The 21,191-nt window shown below is 40.6% G+C and overlaps 2 pseudogenes; both read right to left on the bottom strand.

Moving 5' to 3' along the window:
• Positions 1–432: 432 nt before the first annotated feature.
• Positions 433–11,177, bottom strand: LOC123390650 (annotated as a pseudogene).
• A 259-nt stretch (positions 11,178–11,436) lies between these two features.
• Positions 11,437–12,555, bottom strand: LOC123390649 (annotated as a pseudogene).
• Positions 12,556–21,191: the final 8,636 nt, after the last annotated feature.

Raw genomic sequence — 21,191 nt, 5'->3', positions numbered from 1 at the left:
CCCCCCCTCTCTCTGTCTACCTCTCTGGCTGCTTGTGATCTCTCTCTGTCAAATAAATAAATAAAATCATAAAAAAAAATTTGGTGACTAACTACAGAGCATACAGCTCCACACTCTCTTATCCATCTGCTCAAGGTCAAATCACCAGCAATTTTTGCTAGAAGGACTCTACTAATATTTTACTAGTATTGTAGTAAACTACAATTTTCAAGCAGGAAAAAAAAAGTGTAATCACAAATAAGAGAATGGTGGACTGAGTAAAGTTCTCTTTTTCTTTTCTTTTCTTTTTTTTTTTTCTTCCTGAGTAAAGTTCTATTACTACAATGTTCAATTTTCTGGTAAACCCACACTGCAGAGAATCAATGAAAACCACTGTTTTGGTTCCCAAGTTTTACTCAAGAACTCTTATGAAATATTTCAGATAAATGAGTTTTAATCCTCCCCTTCCTCCACTTCCTCACGCTGGTTAATCTGGAAGGTAACACAATTAGCAACTCTCTTTGCTGTTAGCAACTATGTGCACACAATCACGTAGATGATTATTCTTCAAATACTTTTTAGTGAGATATTTCAAATACCTTTTTGGAAAAAGGCACCTCAGAAGCTACATTGATCTTGCTCCTTTTAATGGTTACAAACCCACCACCAAGACTCCCAGCTTTTCCATTCACTGATTGTCTCTTGAAGAAAATGTTTAAAATTGGCAGCATCCAAGATTCCATCTTCTACTGCGTGGGTGCACTCAAGGGTAAACTTCAGAACTTGCTTCTTTCCCCTTCTCCCCCTTAACCACAAGCTTTTCCAAGGATTCAATGGCAGCAGCAGAGGCAGAAAGGAAGTTCCCTTCTGAGCTTTTATCCACCTCCAGCCTTGTTGGAAGCCCCTCCTCTATCCTGCCTCCCCCACTCCCTTCTCCTGTATCTGCACCACCATGGGTGTAGCTTGTACAACCAGCTTCTATACAATACTAGGTGCCTCCATCACCCATCGGCTGCTGCTTCTCCTACTCTCACTATCTGGGAACGAACAGCACCCTCTTGGACTTAAACCACCTACTTCAGATTTCCCTATAGGTGCCCCCAGGTTGAAAAGAAATGACAGTGGGGAACAAATTGATTGACTTTTAAGTGGACATAGGTGCAACATATTCTGTATTAAAGTTAATTTGAGGATGGGACAAGATGGCGGGGAAGTAGGAGGAAGCGCCTTTTAAAGCTGTACCCTAAAGTGAGCTGATTACCTGCCAAAGAACTCCAATCACCCATGAAATCAACCTGAGATCAGAATTATACACATCTGGATCTCTACAGGGGCAGAAGACGCCAGTGGGCAGGTAAAGCCCAGTGGGAAAGGCGGACTGATATGGGAAGATAAACAAAAGGGGGAGGGAGCCACCAAAGGTGACCCTTTGGAAAGTAATACCCCTAATACGAACAAGAGTGCCCTGCGTCTGGGGACCAGCATTAACTTGGAGACTGGTTGAAAGCACTCCAAAAGAGCAAAGGATTACAGGGAGGAAATTGTGGGAATTGGGGAGGCTAGGGACAGGGGATTAAGTGCCTGGTCCCAGGACAGCCTCCCCTGGTGCTGAGTCAGAGAGAGTGAGGTGGAGAAACCAGGTCTTGGTCCCTGAACCACCAGCGCACCTGAGATTGCATGGGTTCTGGCTCCTGTGAGGGGAAGGGAGCCACACTGGATGGCAGAACACGTGAGCCCTGCTTCAGAGCCTGAGACACGTGTGTTCCTCATCCTCTCCTGAGAGAGGTACAAAGGCCCAGCCAGCGCTCTTTGCTACGCGCCATTGTTTCAGAGCCTAAGACGCATGCCCCAAACTCTCCCCCGAGAGAGGTGCACAAAGGCCCAGACTGGTGCTTTCGGATCTGCACCCCATTCTCAGAGCCTGAGATGCCTGTGACCCACAGCCTCCCCTGAAAGAGGTGCACGCAAGCCGGGTGCTCTTAGACCCAGAAAGACCAGGCACTCCCAGCCCAGGCCAGCGGGAAAATATCAGTGTGTGATCACTGCTTGGAACCTCTCTGGCAGTCTGGATCTCCCAGACAGCCACTGCTGCCGTGGTTTTGGGTAAAAGCAGAAGATCCTGCGTCCCCAGGGACCGCGACTTGGAACCTGCTCTGCCAGCGGCCAAGGGGAAATTTATATGGGCTCTGCAACACCCACAGAAGAACAGACTGAGGCTTCTCTCTGAGAGGGAGGTAAGAGTGCAGTTTGCTTTCCTCTAAACCTACAAAAACCATCAAAAGCGGTCAAAGCGAGGGGAAGGGGGGAAAGGTGAACAAACATAAAAACCTCCAGAGAACAAAATCCTGAAAAACTGGTTTCCTCAGAGCCCACCCCCTTGAGGAGGGCTGGAGGACTTCACTCAGGGAACATCATTGACTGAAAACACACGTGGCAGGCCCCTTCCCCAGAAAACCAACCAGGAAAAAAAAAAAAAAAAAAAAAAAAGACTACAAAAAAACCACTACCATTACTTCATAGGACAACTTTTATTTTTAATTTGTTCCCACTATTCTGGCTCATTTTTTTATATAAATATTTTTTTAACCTATTTGCCATCACAGTCAGCTGTCCAGTACATCAAATTCCATAATAACCTTCTAAACTGAACTTTTTGATGCACATACCTGTGTTTCTCTTTTGCATTTTATTTTTTGAATTTTTTTTTAATTTTAGTTTAGTTTAGTCTCGCTTATTCCTTTTTTATTTTCTAATATTCATATAGAGTTAAACTTCAAAGTAATCCCCTTTTCCCAATAAATACTACCCCTATAGGTAAACCAATTTTTAATCCCCCTTTATCCCAGGAAAGTTGAGTCCTTTAACAAAGATACCAAGATACATCCAGGAAGGATCAAAACAACCTTCCTCGCTGACACTGAGAATTTATAACCACTCTCCCATCTTTTTTGTTTTTGTTTGTCTGTTTTTGTTTGTATACCTCATAAATCTTACCTTGGGGCCCATTTTCATCTTCCCTTTCTTTCCTGTCTGTCTGTCTCTCTCTCTCTTTTTTTTTTTTTCTTTTCCTTTTCTTTTTTTCTCTCATTTGGGTGGGGAATCCTGATTGCTCATAAGTGTTCCCAGGTACACCCTGACTGCACCACGGTCGATACATCCAGCTATATCTGTTCAGTCATCTCTCACCAAAAAATGACTAGGAGGAGAAATACCCAACAGAAGAAAAATACAGAGGATGGACCTTCTGAAACAGAGCTAATGGCTATCAACATAGACAATATGTCAGAAAGAGAATTCAGGCTAACAATTATCCAGGCAATAGCTAGGTTGGAAAAAGCCATGGATGACAAAACGGAATTGATTAGGACCGAGCTGAAAGCGACCAGACAGGATGTTCACAATGTTAGGGCAGAGCTAAAAGCTACCAGGGCTGAGGTTCATAGTGCTCTAAATGAGTTCCAGTCTAATCTAAATTCTCTCAAAGCTAGGGTAACTGAGAGATTTGCAGGACAAACAGATAGAGAGAAAGGATCAAGAGGAAGCCTGGAACAAACAGCTTAGAAGCCACGAAAACAGAATCAGGGAAATAAATGATGCCATGAAACATTCCAATGTCAGAATTATTGGAATCCCTGAAGGGGAGAAGAAAGAAAGAAGTCTAGAAGATATAGTGGAACAAGTTCTTCATGAAAATTTTCCCAATCTTGCGAATGGAACCAGCGTTTTTGTACTAGAGGCTGAAAGGTCTCCACCCAAGATTATAGATTCCAGAAAAACATCAAGACACCTGATAGTTAAATTGAGGAATCATAATTGTAGATACAATCTATTGAAAGCTGCTAAGACAGAGGCTCCTTACTTAGAGAGGACAGCCCATCAGAATAACGTCAGACCTGTCCACAGAGACCCGACAAGCCAGAAAGGACTGGCAAGATATTTTCAGGGCATTAAATGAGAAGAACATGCAGCCAAGAATACTTTATCCAGCAAGACTGACATTCAAAATGGATGGAGAGATAAAGAGTTTCCAAGACCGGCAAGGATTAAAAGATTATGCAACCACCAAGCCAACACTGCAGGGAATATTAAGGGGAGTTCTATAAAAGAGGAAAAATCCAAAGAATAGCATTGAACAGAAATACAGAGACAGTCTACAGAAAGAAAGACTTCAAAGGTAACATGATGTCAATAAAAATGTATCTATCAATAATCACTCTCAGTGTGAATGTCCTAAATATGCCCATAAAATGGCATAGTGTTGCAAATTGGATAAAACGACAGGACCCATCCATATGTTGTCTACAAGAGACCCATTTTGAACCTAAAAATACACCCAGACTGAAAGTGAAGGGATGGAGAAGCATCTTTCATGCCAATGGGCCTCAAAAGAAGGCTGGGGTAGCGATTCTCATAACAGATAAATTAGATTTTAAACTAAAGACTGTAGTCAGAGATACAGAAGGACACTACATAATCCTTAAGGGACTATCCACCAAGATGATCTAACAATTGTAAATATCTATGCCCCCAATATGGGAGCAGCCAATTACGTAAGAAAACAATTAATCAAGATAAAGAGTCATATTGATATGAATACATTAATAGTAGGAGATCTTAACACCCCTCTCTCAGAAATAGATCACGGAAGCATAAAATCAATAAAGAAACAAGAGCATTTAATGACATTGGACCAGATGACTTCATGGATATATATAGAACATTCCACCCTAAAACAACTGAATACTTATTCTTCTCAAGTGCACATGGAACCTTCTCAAGGAGAGACCACATATTGGGTAACAAATCAGGACTCAACCGATACCAAAAGATAATAATAATTGAGATTATTCCTTGCATATTCTCACAATACAATGCTTTGAAACTGGAGCTCAATCACAAGGAAAAGATCAGAAGGAACTCAGACACCTGGAAACTAAAGACCACCTTGCTTAAAAATGCTTGGATCAACCAGATCAAAGAAGAACTGAAATAATTCATGAAAACCAATGAGAATGAAGACACATCGATCCAAAACCTATAGGATACAGCAAAGGTGGTCCTAAAGGGGAAATACATAGCCATCCAAGCATCCCTCAAAAAAATTAAAAATCCAGAACACACCAGCTGTCTCTACACCTTAAAGAACTGGAGAATCAACAAGAAATCAAAACAACTCCACTCATCAGAAGGGAAATCATCAAGATTAGAGCTGAGATCAATGAGGTAGAAACCAGAGATACAGTAGAACGTAACAATGAAACTGGAATCTGGTTTTTTGAAAGAATCAATAAGATCGATAAACCATTGACCACACTATTCGAAAAGAAAAGAGAGAAAGCCCAAATTCATAAAATTATGAATGAAAAGGAAGAGAACACAACTAACACCAAGGAAGTAGAAACAATCATCAGAAGTTATTATCAACAGTTATATGCCAATAAGCTTAGCAACCTAGATGAAATCCATGCATTCCTGGAAAACTATAAGCTCCCAAAATTTAACCAGGAAGAAATTGACAACCTGAATAGGCCGATATCTAGTAACGAGATTGAAGCAGTGATCAAAAACCTCCCCAAAAAACAAAAGCCAGGACCTGCTGGATTCCCTGGGGAATTCTACCAAACTTTCAATGAAGAAATAACACCTGTCCAGTTTTTCCAGCACCACTTATTGAAGAGACTGTATTTTTTCCACTGTATATTTTTTCCTGTTTTGCCGAAGATTATTTGACCATAGAGTTGAGGGTCCATATCTGGGCTCTCTACTCTGGTCCACTGGTCTGTTTCTGTTTTTGTGCCAGTACCATGCTGTCTTGGTGATCACAGCTTTGTAGTAAAGCTTGAAATCAGGTAACGTGATGCCCCAAGATTTATTTTTGTTTTTCAAGATTTCCTTAGTGATTTGGGGTCTCTTCTGATTCCATACAAATTTTAGGATTATTTGCTCCAGCTCTTTGAAGAATACCGGTGGAATTTTGATAGCAATGGCATTAAAAGTATAGATTGCTCTAGGCAGTATAGACATTTTAACAATGTTTATTCTTCAAATCCAAGAGCATGGAATGGTCTTCCATCTTTTTCTGTCTTCTTCAATTTCTTTCATGAGTGTTCTGTAGTTCCTCAAGTACAGATCCTTGACCTCTTTGGTTAAGTTTATCCCCAGGTATCTTATGGTTCTTGGTGCTATAGTAAATGGAATTGATTCTCTCATTTCCCTTTCTGTATTTTAATTATTAGTGTATAAGAAAGCCACTGATTTCTGTGCATTGACTTTGTATCCTGCCACGTTGCTGAATTGCTGTATGAGTTCTAGTAGTTTGGGGGGGAGTCTTTTGGGTTTTCCATATAAAGAGTCATGTCATCTGCGAAGAGAAAGAGTTTGACTTCTTCATTGCCAATTTGGATACATTTATTTCTATTTGTTGTCTGATTACTGTTGCTAGGACTTCTAATACTATGTTGAACAAGAGTGGAGAGAGTGGGAATCCTTGTCGTGTTCCTGATCTCAACGGGAAGGATGCAAGATTTTTCCCATTGAGGATGATATTTGCTGTGGGTCTTTCATAGGTAGATTTGATGAGGTACAGGAATGTTCCCTCTATCCCTATACTTTGAAGTGTTTTAATCAGGAATGGATGCTGGATTTTGTCAAATGCTTTTTCTGCATCAATTGAGAGGACCATGTGGTTCTTCTCTCTTCTCATATTAATTTGTTGTATCACATTGATTGATTTGTGAATGTTGAACCATTCTTGTAGCCCAGGGATGAATCCAACCTGATCATGGTGGATAATCTTTTTAATGTGCTGTTGTACCCTGTTTGCTAGGATCCTGTTGAGAATCTTAGCATACATATTCATCAGTGATATTGGTCTGAAATACTCCTTTTTGGCAGGGTCTTTGCCTGGTTTGGGGATCAGGGTAATGCTGGATTCATAGAAAGAGTTAGGAAGTTTTCCTTCTGCTTCAATTTTTTGAAACAGCTTCAGGAGAATAGGTGTTATTTCTTCTTCGAAAGATTCTCCGGGGAATCCATCAGGTCCTGGGATCTTGTTTTTTTGGGAGGTTTTTGATCACCACTTCAATCTCGTTACTAGATATGGGTCTATTCAGGTTGTCAATTTCTTCTTGATTCAATTTTAGGAGTTTATAGTTTTCCAGGAATACATCAATTTCCCTATGACCCTGCCATTGCACTCCTGGGTATTTACCCCAAAGATACAGATGTAGGGAAAAGAAGGGCCATCTGTACCCCAATGTTTATAGCAGCAATGCCCACAGTCGCCAAACTGTGGAAAGAACCAACATGCCCTTCAACGGGCGAATGGATAAGGAAGATGTGGTCCATATACACTATGGAGTATTATGCCTCCATCAGAAAGGACGAAACCCAACTTTTGTAGCAACATGGACGGGACTGGGATTATGCTGAGTGAAATAAGTCAAATAAGTCAAGCAGAGAGATTCATTACCATATGGTTTCACTTATTGTGGAGCATAACAAATAGCATGGAGGACATGGGGAGATAGGAGAAGGGAGTTTGGGGAAACTGGAAGGGGAGGTGAACCATGAGAGACTATGGACCCTGAAAAACAATCTGAGGCATTTGAAGTGGAGAGGGGGTGGGAAGTCAGGGTACCAGGTGGTGGGTATTATAGAGGGCATGGATTGCATGGAGCACTGGGTGTGGTGAAAAAATAATGATACTGTTATGCTGAAAATAAATAAATAAATAAATAAAAAATAACTCACTATTATTCTGCGTGAAGATACTGATTTAAAGTCCCTTGGGATGGTTTCAAGTATTATTGAGCAATTGGTAATAATTCCATTTATGATTAACCTACCTCCGGTTAATCGGAATGTAATTTTTTTTTTGAGACTGTAATTTTTAAAAGAAATCGACAGGAAGCAGAAAAGGTATTTGAGATATTTGAACCTGTTGCAAATCCATTTGTGTGTCACGGTTTAATTCTTCAGAGCACATTGAGAGTAAAGGTATGAAAATAAAGGACATTATGTATTTTGCTCCATCTGTGAAACACTTCACTCAGTACATATTCACAGAAATGCCCAGAGTGTCTCAATCTCATTCCTCAGTCCCTGGGATGTCAGTGAATCTTTTGCAGAGAGCAAGTGTGACCTGGAAGAATGTACTCACTCTCTCAGTCCCTTGCAGGTCAGGCCCATCCAAGGTCAAGGCTGAAATGGGAACATCCTGGGGGGAGGGATGTAGGTGCCAAGTTATGGGAAAAAGCCTAGAGAACTGGCACTTTGGCCTCTCACCTTGATAGCATCAAGGGAGCGAGACCTGGGTCAGAAAAAGCAAGGGAGACCCTGACCAACCCTGAGAGGCTGATTGGAATCACCCTGTGTCAGAGTCTCTGTCAGAGAAACTTATCTGCAGAGGCTGGACTATAGGCTGAAACCATGAGGCCAGGATCCTGCTCTCTGCTGACCTTCATCAAATAATCAGGCCCACCATTCACCAGGTGCCATTTCACTCTGAACGTTATGTACTTTATTTTAATAAATAATTTACTCTAATCCTCAGAGGAGAGTCTTTCCTCATTTTAAATCTGAGTGACAGAAACTCAACAATAGGAGAGAACCTGCCAAAGGTCATTTGGTTGTGTAGCCAAATCCTACAGGAGCCAGGTGCACCCCAAGCTCAGCTGAGCTCTAAACAGAGGGCATCAGATTGGGAGCACCAACAATAGGAGTGCTCCAGATCAGACAGGCAGGAGGGGAGACAGAGATCATATTCGAACTTCTACTATAAAAAAGGGAGCTTCTATTAGAAAGCTAGCAACTAGCGTACTTAACTCTCTTAACATGTTGCTTCAATTTCTTTTTATAATCTGTATAATGTCTGTACATATTTACTAGTTGCACATTGAAAATATATTCTGAAAGGAGTAGATGATCCAAAGAGTTCATTGTTCTGCTTGTGTTTCTCCAGTGTTCCCAGCACCATTTCTTGAAGGGACTATACTTTTTATTCAGTCTTCTTAGCTTACTTACCTATTATTGGTTAACCACACGTGTTGGGATTTAATTCTGGGCTCTCTATTCTGTTCTATTGGTGCATATGTTGCTTTTTTTTGCCATTACCATGTTGGATTCTGTTACTATGGCTTTGAGGTATGGTTTGAAATGAGGAAATGTGCTACCTCCAGCTTTGCTCTCTTTTTGCAGGATTACTTTGGCTATTTGGAGTCTCCTACTCTTCCACACAAATTTCAGAATGATTTCTTCTATTTCTATAAAAAATGCCTTTGGTATTTTGATTGGGATCAGATTGACTCTGTAATGGCTTTGTGTAACATGGTCATTTAAAAAGTATTAATTATTCAAATCATAAACATGGAAGTGTTTCCAATTGTTTGTGTCTTCAATTTCTTTCAGAAAAGTCTTGTAGTTTTCATTGTACAGGTCCCTCACTTCCGTGGTTTCTTATATTCCTATTTTATTGCTTTTGATGCTGTTTTCATTTTCTGGTGCTTCACCATTAGTGTACAAGTATGCCACTAATTTTTGTAAGTCCATTTGTAATATGTCACTTTATTGAATCATTGATTACTTTCAACAGATTTTTTTATCGACTCTTCAGATTTTTCTGTATGTAAGATGATATTTGCAAAGAGTGAAATTTTCACTTCTTCTTTCCTGATATGGAAGGTTTTTTATTTCTTTCTCTTGCCTAACTGCTCTAGCTAGGACTTCCGCTACCATATTGAATAGAGGTGGGGGAGTGTTCTTCCTTGTTATGTTCCTGTTCTTAGAGGAAATGTTTTCAATTTCTCTTCATTGAGTAGGATGTTTGCTGTGGGTTTCCTGTAGGTGGTCTTTATATGTAGAGGTATGCTCCTTCTATATCCAATCTATTAAGACTTTTATCATAAAAGAATGGTATATTTTGTCTAATTTCTTTGGGCAACTTTTGAGATGATTATATGATTTTTACCTTTCATTTTCTTGGTGTATTGAATTACACTCATTGATCTTTGTAGGTTCAGCTACACTTGCATCCCACAGATAAATCCAATTTAGCCACGGTGTCCAATTTTTTTAATGTGTGAACTCAGTTCGATAACACTTTGCTGAGAATATTTCCATCTGTATTCATCAAGGATACTGGTTTATTGCTTTTTTCTTGTGGTGGTATCCTTATCTGGTTTGCTATCAAAATAATACTGCCTTTGTAGAATGAATTTGAAATTGTTGCCTCTTCCTTAACATTCTGGAAGAGTTTGAGGAGTATTGGAGGAGTATTGAGGAGTATTAATTTTCCACTGCATGTTCATTAGAATTCACTAGTGAAGCCATTTGACCATAAGTTTTTCTTTTGGGAGTTATTGGGTTTTTATTTTGTTTTGTTTTGTTTTTAAATTTTTAAATTTTTTTAATAAACATATAATGTATTATTAGCCCCAGGGGTACAGGTCTGTGAATCATCAGTTTGATACACTTCACAGCACTCACCATATCACATATCATCCCTGATGTCCATAACCCAACCACCCTCTCTCTACCCCCCTACTCCCAGTCACCCTCAGTTTGTTTTGTGGCAGTAAGAATCTCTTATGGTTTGTGTCCCTCCCGATCCCATCTTCTTTCATTTATTCTTTTCCTACCCCTCAAATCCCCCACATTGCATCTCCACTTCCCCACATCTTGGAGAGAATATGACAGTTGTCTTTCTCTGATTGACCTATTTCGCAAAACATAAAACCCTCTAGTTCCACCACATTGTTGCAAATGGCAAGATTTCATTTTTATTTGATGGCTGCATAGTATTCCATTGTATATATATATATACCTCACCTTCTTTATCCATTCATCTCTTCATGGACATCTAGGTTCTTTCCATAGTTTGGCTACTGGGGAGATTGCTGCTATAAATATTTGCGTGCATGTACCCCTTCAGATCACTACATTTGTACCCTTAGGGTCAACACCCAGTCGTGCAATTGCTGGGTCATAAAGTAGCTCTATTTTCAAATTTTTGAGGAACCTCCATGCTGTTTTCCAGAGTGGTTGCACCAGCTTGCATTCCCATCAACAGTGTAGGAGGGTTCCCCTTTCTCCACATCCTCACCAGCATCTGCCAGGCACTCCAGCCAGGGCTGCCACAATCTCATTACAATAACCTGGGAAGGACTCTTCTGGGAGGATGATGTTGGGCCCTGAGCCATGGTAGGAACAGAGGGTCAAGTTCTGGTGGTTGAGGGCATGGGGGTCCTGTAGGCTGCTAAATGGCCCCCTGTCCTCTAAAAATAAAGGTCCCTCTGAAAAGCTGGGAGGTCCAACACCAGGCTGATTGATGGGCTTCAATGCTAAATAGTTCTTGCTGCTGAGACAGAGTGTGTGCATGCCAGGGGACAAACAAGTCAGAGCAGCAGTCATCAAAGAGTACACTGTGAGGAAACAGGTTTCCCAGGCTGAAGTCCTTCACTAGCTGATGGTAAAATGCTTGTTCATGCCCATTAAGCTGGGTGGGTATAGTGTCCCACAGTGTGGTGAGCTTCCCAGATTCTGCCCACCTGAAGGTGCTTTGAGCACGCCTGAGAGGACATCAATGGATGCTATAGAGGCTTTGAGGTAGGTGGCTGGGTGTGCAGAATCAAATTTGAGGGGGCTGTATGGGTATGGAGTCAGCCTCTGGTCAATGGACAATGTGCTGATATCCAGGGGACACCCTGAATGAGGCAGGACAAGGCATGTGTCATTGTTGTCAAAAACTTTTTGGGCAGCTGCTCTTGGGTGTCAACTGAGCCCTTGGGCAACTTCGGGCAGCTGAGGGGCACATGGTAGTGGCAGGAAGGGATTCCAGGTGAAGAAGCTGGGTAGGGTGGTACCCAGCACAGGAGAGGAAGTTGAGGGGGAGGAATTGGATGATGCGAGAACCAGAGCAGTGAGTGAGAAGGGAGGAGGCTGACAGTGAGGGGTAGCTATCAGAGCCTTGAACATGGGGGTGGGGAATGCTTCAAGAAGCCTAGGGGTTTAGATTGCTCAGGGAAGACCACAGGATGGGTAGCTGAGCAGAGAATAAAGTCCTGACTCATCATAGCCCAAGCTTGGTCCAGGCACTGGCTCCCACTGATCCTGAGGTGGATCAGGCTGTGTCTTAATTTAGAGGTACTGATGCCCTCACTCAGGCTAGAGTAGACTGTCTCAGTGCCCGGGGGTTGGGAAGGGCCAGGGGAAAGTGCAGGTTGGTGAGATCAGGTAAGGAGCTTCCTATGTTCGTGGCTGTTGGAAGGCAGGCACATTGGCAGGCTGGTCAGAGAGCACATGGTGCCCTGATGAACATGAGAAAGGTGTTAATTGCAGGGAGTTCACAGGACTGAGATCAGGAAGAACATAAGAACAGCTTCCAAGCATGGCATGGCTTCAACAATCCTTTGTCGTCTAATAAGTACTCTTCAATAACAGGGACTTTGGAGTGTACTTTGCCATTCAGGAAACCTCCATGGTGGCTGTGCAGGATGCTAGAAGAGGCAGGGCCTGGATAAGTGTCCTGAAGGCTGGGGTTCCTTACACTGGTGTGAAGGCAGAGTCAGTGCTTGTCCTATTCAGTCAGATAGTAGTAGAAAGCCCTTCTCTTCTCTGCAGGGACATTGTCCCAGGGCACATCCTCCACCAGCTGGGCTCTGGGGGAAGAGACAAATAGGCAGGACCACAGGGAGAGCTGTCTTTCTGGCAGGGATAGCGATGGAGTGGGGGCACCATTTTTCTGGAATCTGACTGTAACTGTTCCAAAGCTCCTGGTGCCCAAGGCTCCACAATGAATACAGAGGCAAGTTGAGGGGGCTTGTGGAACTCAGCCAGGTCAGAGCTAATCTGTTTATCAACGGGCAGAGAACGGCCATAAGGAGAGATCCTTGTGTATGCCAGTCGCAATCTGGGGGCCTGTAGGCCCCATGTGTTCCTCAACCCCAGGCTCTCTGGTGTCTGTGCCTCCCCTACAAGCCTGTCTTCCTGCCCTTCAGCCTCCACCTGTGCCTCTCAGATGACTACACTGGTCTGTTCAGGTTTTCTGCGTCGTCCTAAGTCAGTCTTGGTAAGTTGTGTTTCCTTTAGATACATAATTTGTTGGTATGAAATTATTCATAGTCTTTCATGATTCTTTCATGTTTTCATTTTCTTGTCCTATCCATTACAATAACCCTCTTTTATTTCTTCTTTTTTTAATTATATTAGTCACCATACAGTACTATGTCTCTTTTTTTTTCTTAGACTAGCTAACTTTTTGCCAGTTTGTGTTCATCATCATCTAGAACCAGCTTTTAGTTTCATTGATCCTTTCTATTGTTTTTCAGGTCTCTATTTCATTTACTTCTGCTCTGATTTTAGTATTTCTTTCCTTTTGTTAACTTTGGGCTTAATTTGTTCCTCTTTTTCTAGTTAATTGTAGTGTACAGGTAGATCGTTTATTTCAGATCTTTCTAATTTTTTTTTTTTTGCTCTAAACTTCCTCTCTGAACTGCTTTTACTGCAACCCACAAAATTTGATATATTGTATTTGATTTTCACTTGTTGGAGACCATTATTTTATTTCCCTTTTGATTTCCTCTTTGACCTATTGATTGTGTTACCAAACTCAGACTAGTTGAGCACCCAATGCCCAGTAAGCCAATGTCTGAGACATGGGTTTTGAGGCAAAGAAAGCCTCATTATCACAAGGAAAGCCCAGTGAGAAGGCTGGCTATCATTCCCAAAGCTGCATTGCCCTCTGGAGGAAAGGGGACAGCCACTACTTGTTTTGGGAAGGAGGTGAATGTATGAGAGGAGGATGAGGTGTTTCTGGAAACCTTAAGACATTGGGCCTTGAAAGAATCTGGAGCTGTATATTCCTCTGGAAAATAAGGCACCCCATTCAAGACCTGGAATGATCAGGTATGTCAGATAATTTTGAGACAAATGTTTCTTTCCACTCCCCATTAGGTTCCTATAATCAGTGGGTAAACAGAGAGTCGGGGTAAAAAGCAAAGTAAATGATTGATCATGCATGAGGTTAAGAGATGCAAAAACATTCTCAGTAGGGAATAAAATATGAAATGCAGCTAAGGTAATAATGCAACTAATACAATATAGTTCTGCATATGCTTTCAAGACTAGTCCAAGAACCAGGTGTCTCGCCTCAGATGTTTAAAATTTTGTCATCTCGTTCCCACATATTTTTAGGTCTACTCAATTTCCTCTTATTCATTTTTACTTTCATACCAACGTGGTCAGAGAAGTTGGCTAATATGGTTTCAGTCTTCTTAATTTTGTTAAGATTTCTGGTTTTCATCAGGGGATCGATCCTGGAGAATGTTCAATGAGAAGAATATGCATTTCTCTGCAACTGGACAGAATGTTCCGTCAATGTCTATCATTTTTTTTCTTGAAGTGTGGTTACCTTCTGTTTCCTTGCTGATTCTCCATCTGGATGATCCATCCATTGTGGACTGTGGGGAATTAAGGTCTATTTCTCCCTTAAGATCTGTATTTGTTTAATGTATTTCAATACTCAGGTGTTAAGCTCATGTATTTACAACTGTTATATCTTCTTTTTGGCTTGAAGTGTATCTTGTATGATGTACACATGGCTCCACCTGCTTTCTTTTCAGTAACATTTTCGTGGGTTATGCACATCCGTTCCTCCACTATAAACCTACATTTGTCCATTGTACAGCAAAAGACCCTTTTGGAAGGATCACAAACTTGGGTCTATGTTTTTAATTTATCAAGGCACCCTCTGTCTTTTGATTGGTAAAGTCAATCCACTTATGTTTAAATGATTATTGATATGTAAGGACTTACTATTGTCATTTTATCTTTTCTTTTCTGGTTGTTTTCTATCTTTATTATTTCTTCTTCTTTGTGTTTCTGTCGACTTTTATCACTTGCTGGTTTTCCATGATGATTCCCTAGTTTCCCCCTTTTTAAGGTTCTCTCTGCTGTAGACCTCTAGATATTGTTTTTTCTTACCATTAGTTTTGTATAAACTATTTCATAGATTAAATGGTGATTTCCTGCTGTTGGCAACTTTTCTTCATTTGCCTACATATCAGTTCTCATTTTCCTCTTCTGCTTTTACATTTTTGCTGTCACAAACTCTTTTCCTGGTATGGGTTTGTTACCAACTGTAGTAGCTCTAGTTATTTTTAATAACTTTAGCCATTGCTGTTATCATTAAGTGTTTAATGCCCTATTCTAAAATAAGGTTACAGTTTCTGACTCTATCTGCCAGCTTACTCAGAGGCTCTGTACCTTCATCTTTTCATTACAGTATTAAAATTCTGCTCAATATGTCTTGGAGGCAGGACTAGTGGTGGGGAATTCCCTCAAGTTTTTTTTGGGAAAGTCTCTATTTCTCCTTCATGTCTGAAAGATAAATCCTGGATACAGATTTCCTGTCTGGCAATATTTATTTGTTAATGTTATGAGTATGTCATTCCACTCTCTCCGGGTCTACAGAGTTTCTGCTGAAAAATCTGCTAATAATCTCTCCTGGCGGGGGGGCTCGTTTTTACATTAATTTCTTTTATACTTTCAAGATTCCTTCTTTATCTTTTTTTTTTATTAATTTTTTTTATTTTTTATAAACATATATTTTTATCCCCAGGGGTACAGGTCTGTGAATAACCATGTTTACACACTTCACAGCACTCACCAAAGCACATACCCTCCCCAATGTCCATAATCCCATCCCCTTCTCCCAAACCCCCTCCCCCCAGCAACCCTCAGTTTGTTTTGTGAGATTAAGAGTCACTTATGGTTTGTCTCCCTCCCAATCCCATCTTCTTTCATTTATTCTTCTCCTACCCACTTAAGCCCCCATGTTGCATCACCACTTCCTCATATCAGGGAGATCATACGATAGTTGTCTTTCTCTGCTTGACGTATTTCGCTAAGCATGATACGCTGTAGTTCCATCCACGTTGTCGCAAATGGCAAGATTTCATTTCTTTTGATGGCTGCATAGTATTCCATTGTGTATATATACCACATCTTCTTGATCCATTCATCTGTTGATGGACATCTAGGTTCTTTCCATAGTTTGGCTATTGTGGACATTGCTGCTATAAACATTTAGGTACACGTGCCCCTTTGGATCACTACTTTGTATCTTTAGGGTAAATACCCAATAGTGCAATTGCTGGGTCATAGGGAAGTTCTATTTTCAACATTTTGAGGAACCTCCATGCTGTTTTCCAGAGTGGCTGCACCAGCTTGCATTCCCACCAACAGTGGAGGAGGGTTCCCCTTTCTCCGCATCCACACCAGCATCTGTCATTTACTAACTTGTTGATTTTAGCCATTCTGACTGGTGTGAGGTGATATCTCATTGTGGTTTTGATTTGTATTTCCCTGATGCTGAGTGATATGGAGCACTTTTTCATGTGTCTGTTGGCCATCTGGATGTCTTCTTTGCAGAAATGTCTGTTCATGTCCTCTGCCCATTTCTTGATTGGATTATTTGTTCTTTGGCTGTTGAGTTTGCTAAGTTCTTTATAGATTCTGGACACTAGTCCTTTATCTGATATGTCGTTTGCAAATATCTTCTCCCATTCTGTCAGTTGTCTTTTGATTTTGTTAACTGTTTCCTTTGCTGTGCAAAAGCTTTTAATCTTGATGAAATCCCAATAGTTCATTTTTGCCCTTGCTTCCCTTGCCTTTGGCGTTGTTCCTAGGAATATGTTGCTGTGGCTGAGGTCGAAAAGGTTGCTGACTGTGTTCTCCTCAAGCATTTTGATGGATTCCTTTCTCACATTGAGGTCCTTCATGCATTTTGAGTCTATTTTTGTGTGTGGTGTAAGAAAATGGTCCAATTTCATTTTTCTGCATGTGGCTGTCCAATTTTCCCAGCACCATTTATTGAAGAGGCTGTCTTTTTTCTGTTGGACATTCTTTCCTGCTTTGTCGAAGATTTGTTGACCGTAGAGTTGAGGGTCTATTTCTGGGCTCTCTATTCTGTTCCATTGATCTATGTGTCTGTTTTTGTGCCAGTACCGTGCTGTCTTGATGATGACAGCTTTGTAATAGAGCTTAAAGTCCAGAATTGTGATGCCACCCACGTTTTCTTTCTTTTTCAATATCCCTTTGGCTATTCGAGGTCTTTTCTGGTTCCATATAAATTTTAGAATTTTTGTTCCATTTCTTTAAAATGATGGATGGTACTTTGATAGCAATTGCATTAAATGTGTAGATTGCTTTAGGTAGCAGAGACATTTTCGCAATATTTATTCTTCCAATCCAGGAGCATGGAACATTTTTCCATTTCTTTGTGTCTTCCTCAATTTCTTTCATGAGTACTTTATAGTTTTCTGAGTATAGATTCTGTGCCTCTTTGGTTAGGTTTATTCCTAGGTATCTTATGGTTTTGGGTGCTATTGTAAATGGGATTGACTCCTTAATTTCTATTTCTTCTGTCTTGCTGTTGGTGTAGAGGAATGCAACTGATTTCTGTGCATTGATTTTATATCCTGACACTTTACTGAATTCCTGTATAAGTTCTAGCAGTTTTGGAGTGGAGTCTTTTGGGTTTTCCACATATAGTATCATGTCATCTGCGAAGAGTGATAATTTGACTTCTTTGCCGATTTGGGTGCCTTTGATTTCCTTTTGTTGTCTGATTGCTGAGGCTAGGACCTCTAGTACTATGTTGAATAGCAGTGGTGATAATAGACATCCCTGCCATGTTCCTGACCTTAGCAGAAAAGCTTTCAGTTTTTCTCCACTGAGAATGATATTTGCGGTGGGTTTTTCATAGATGGCTTTGATGATATTGAGGTATGTGCCCTCTATCCCTATCCTTGCTGATCTTTTGCTTGGATGATCTGTCCATTTCAGTAAGGGGAGTGTTAAAGTCCCCTACTATTATTGTATTATTGTTGATGTGTTTCTTTGATTTTGTTATTAATTGGTTTATATAATTGGCTGCTCCCACGTTGGGGCATAGATATTTGAAATTGTTAAATCTTCTTGTTGGAAAGACCCTTTGAGTATGATATAGTGTCCTTCCTCATCTCTTATTAGAGTCTTTGGCTTAAAATATAATTTGATCTGATATAAGGATTGCCACTCCTGCTTTCTTCTGATGTCCATTAGCATGGTAAATTCTTTTCCACCCCCTCACTTTAAATCTGGAGGTGTCTTCGGGCTTAAAATGAGTTTCTTGGAGGCAACATGTAGATGGGTTTTGTTTTTTTTATCCATTCTGATATCCTGTGTCTTTTGACAGGGGCATTTAGCCCATTCACATTCAGGGTAACTATTGAGAGATATGAATTTAGTGCCATTGTATTGCCTGTAAGGTGACTGCTACTGTATATGGTCTCTGTTCCTTTCTGATCTACCACTTGTAGGCTCTCTCTTTGCTTAGAGGACCCCTTTCAATATTTCCTGTAGAGCTGGTTTGGTATTTGCAAATTCTTTCAGTTGTTGCTTGTCCTGGAAGCTTTTAATCTCTCCTTCTATTTTCAATGATAGCCTACCTGGATATAGTATTCTTGGCTGCATGTTTTTCTTGTTTAGTGCTGTGAAAATATCATGCCAGCTCTTTCTGGCATGCCAGGTCTCTGTGGATAAGTCATCAGCCAATCTAATATTTTTACCATTGTATGTTACAGACTTCTTTTCCTGGGCTGCTTTCAGGATTTTCTCTTTGTCACTGAGACTTGTGAATTTTACTATTAGGTGACATGGTGTGGGCCTATTCTTATTGATTTTGAGGGGCGTTCTCTGAACCTCCTGAATTTTGATGCTCGTTCCCTTTGCCATATTGGGGAAATTCTCCCCAATAATTCTCTCCAGTATACCTTCTGCTCCCCTCTCTCTTTCTTCTTCTTCTGAAATCCCAATTATTCTAATGTTGTTTCGTCTTATGGTGTCACTTATCTCTCGAATTCTCCCCTCGTGGTCCAGTAGCTGTTTGTCCCTCTTTTGCTCAGCTTCTTCATTCTCTGTCATTTGGTCTTCTATATCACTAATTCTTTCTTCTGCCTCATTTATCCTAGCAGTGAGAGCCTCCATTTTTGATTGCACCTCATTAATAGCTTTTTTGATTTCAACTTGGTTAGATTTTAGTTCTTTTATTTCTCCAGAAAGGGCTTTTATATATCTCGAGAGGGTTTCTCTAATATCTTCCATGCCTTTTTCGAGCCCGGCTAGAACCTTGAGAATTGTCATTCTGAACTCTAGATCTGGCATATTACCAATGTCTGTATTGATTAGGTCCCTAACCTTCGGCACTGCCTCTTTTTTTTTTTTTTTTTTTTGTTGAATTTTTCCGTCTTGTCATTTTGTCCTGATAAGAGTATATGAAGGGGCATGTAAATACTAAAGGGGTGGCAACAACCCCAGGAAAATGTGGTTTAACCAAATTAGAAGAGATCCAAAATCGTGAGGGGGGAGTAAGGGGATAAAAAGTCGTTCAAAAAGGAAGAAAAAAAAAAAAAAAAAGAAAGAAAAAAAAAAAAAAGAAAAGAACAGAATTAAAAAAAAGAAAACACCTTTCAGAAAGTGCTTGTTTTTCTGCTTCCAGAATTGCTGTCCTTCTTCTCTTCGATCTGCCGATGGATTTTCAGGTGTTTGCAATCTTTAGATAAGCTATCTAGCTCATCTCCGGCTAGCTGAAGTAGTCTCAGCCTGCTACTTCTCCGCCATCTTGACTCCTCCCCCTCCTTCTTTATCTTTGACATTTAACAGTGTCATCGGAAAGTGTCTTGGAGATTCTATTTTTGTATTGAGATAATAAGGTTTTCTATTAACTTCACAGACTTCTCTGTCCAGGTGTTTCCCCAGGATTGGGAAGTTCTCTGACAACACTTTGTAATAACAGCTCTGCCCCTCTTCTCCTTCTCTTTTCCTTTTGATATACCCACTATTCTTAACTGGCTCTCCCAATGGAAACTGGTAGCTCTTGCAGGATTTCTTCATTTTCTTTTTTTCTTTTTTTTTTTTAATTTTTTATTTTTTTATTTTTTTTATTAATTTTTTATTTTTTACAAACATATATTTTTATCCCCAGGGGTACAGGTCTGTGAATCACCAGGTTTACACACTTCACAGCACTCACCAAATCACATACCCTCCCCAATGTCCATAATCCCACACCCTTCTCCCAAACCCCCTCCCCCCAGCAACCCTCAGTTTGTTTTGTGAGATTAAGAGTCACTTATGGTTTGTCTCCCTCCCAATCCCATCTTGTTTCATTTATTCTTCTTCTACCCACTTAAGCCTCCATGTTGCATCACCACTTCCTCATGTCAGGGAGATCATATGATAGTTGTCTTTCTCTGCTTGACTTATTTCGCTAAGCATGATACGCTCTAGTTCCATCCATGTTGTCGCAAATGGCAAGATTTCATTTCTTTTGATGGCTGCATAGTATTCCATTGTGTATATATACCACATCTTCTTGATCCATTCATCTGTTGATGGACATCTAGGTTCTATCGGGATTTCATCAAGATCAAAAGCTTTTGCACAGCAAAGGAAACAGTTAACAAAATCAAAAGCCAACTGACAGAATGGGAGAAGATATTTGCAAACGACATATCAGATAAAGGACTAGTGTCCAGAATCTATAAAGAACTTAGCAAACTCAACACCCAAAGAACAAATAATCCAATCAAGAAATGGGCAGAGGACATGAACAGACATTTCTGCAAAAAAAGACATCCAGATGGCCAACAGACACATGAAAAAGTTCTCCGTATCACTCGGCATCAGGGAAATACAAATCAAAACCACAATGAGATATCACCGCACACCAGTCAGAATGGCTAAAATCAACAAGTCAGGGAATGACAGATGCTGGCGAGGATGGGGAGAAAGGGGAACCCTCCTCCACTGTTGTTGGGAATGCAAGCTGGTGCAGCCACTCTGGAAAACAGCATGGAGGTTCCTCAAAATGTTGAAAATAGAACTGCCCTATGACCCAGCAATTGCACTATTGGGTATTTACCCTAAAGATACAAAGTAGTGACCCAAAGGGGCACGTGCACCCGAATGTTTATAGCAGCAATGTCCACAATAGCCAAACTATGGATTTGTTCATTTTCTAAGCTTGTTTTTCTTTTAAGTAACCTCTACATGCAACATAGGGCTCCAGGTCACAACCCAAAGATCAAAGGTCAGATGCACCACTAACTGAAGCAGCCACACACCTCAAGGTTTCTTCACTTTAAAAAATAATAATAAACCTTAGTTCTCTT

This window comes from Mustela putorius, unplaced genomic scaffold (assembly GCF_011764305.1).
Source record: "Mustela putorius furo isolate JIRA1106 unplaced genomic scaffold, ASM1176430v1.1 tig00000135_pilon_pilon_pilon, whole genome shotgun sequence".
Taxonomy (NCBI): Eukaryota; Metazoa; Chordata; class Mammalia; order Carnivora; family Mustelidae; genus Mustela; species Mustela putorius.
The sequence above is the reverse complement of the archived record's forward strand: the minus strand, read 5'-3'. Positions and strand labels throughout refer to the sequence as shown.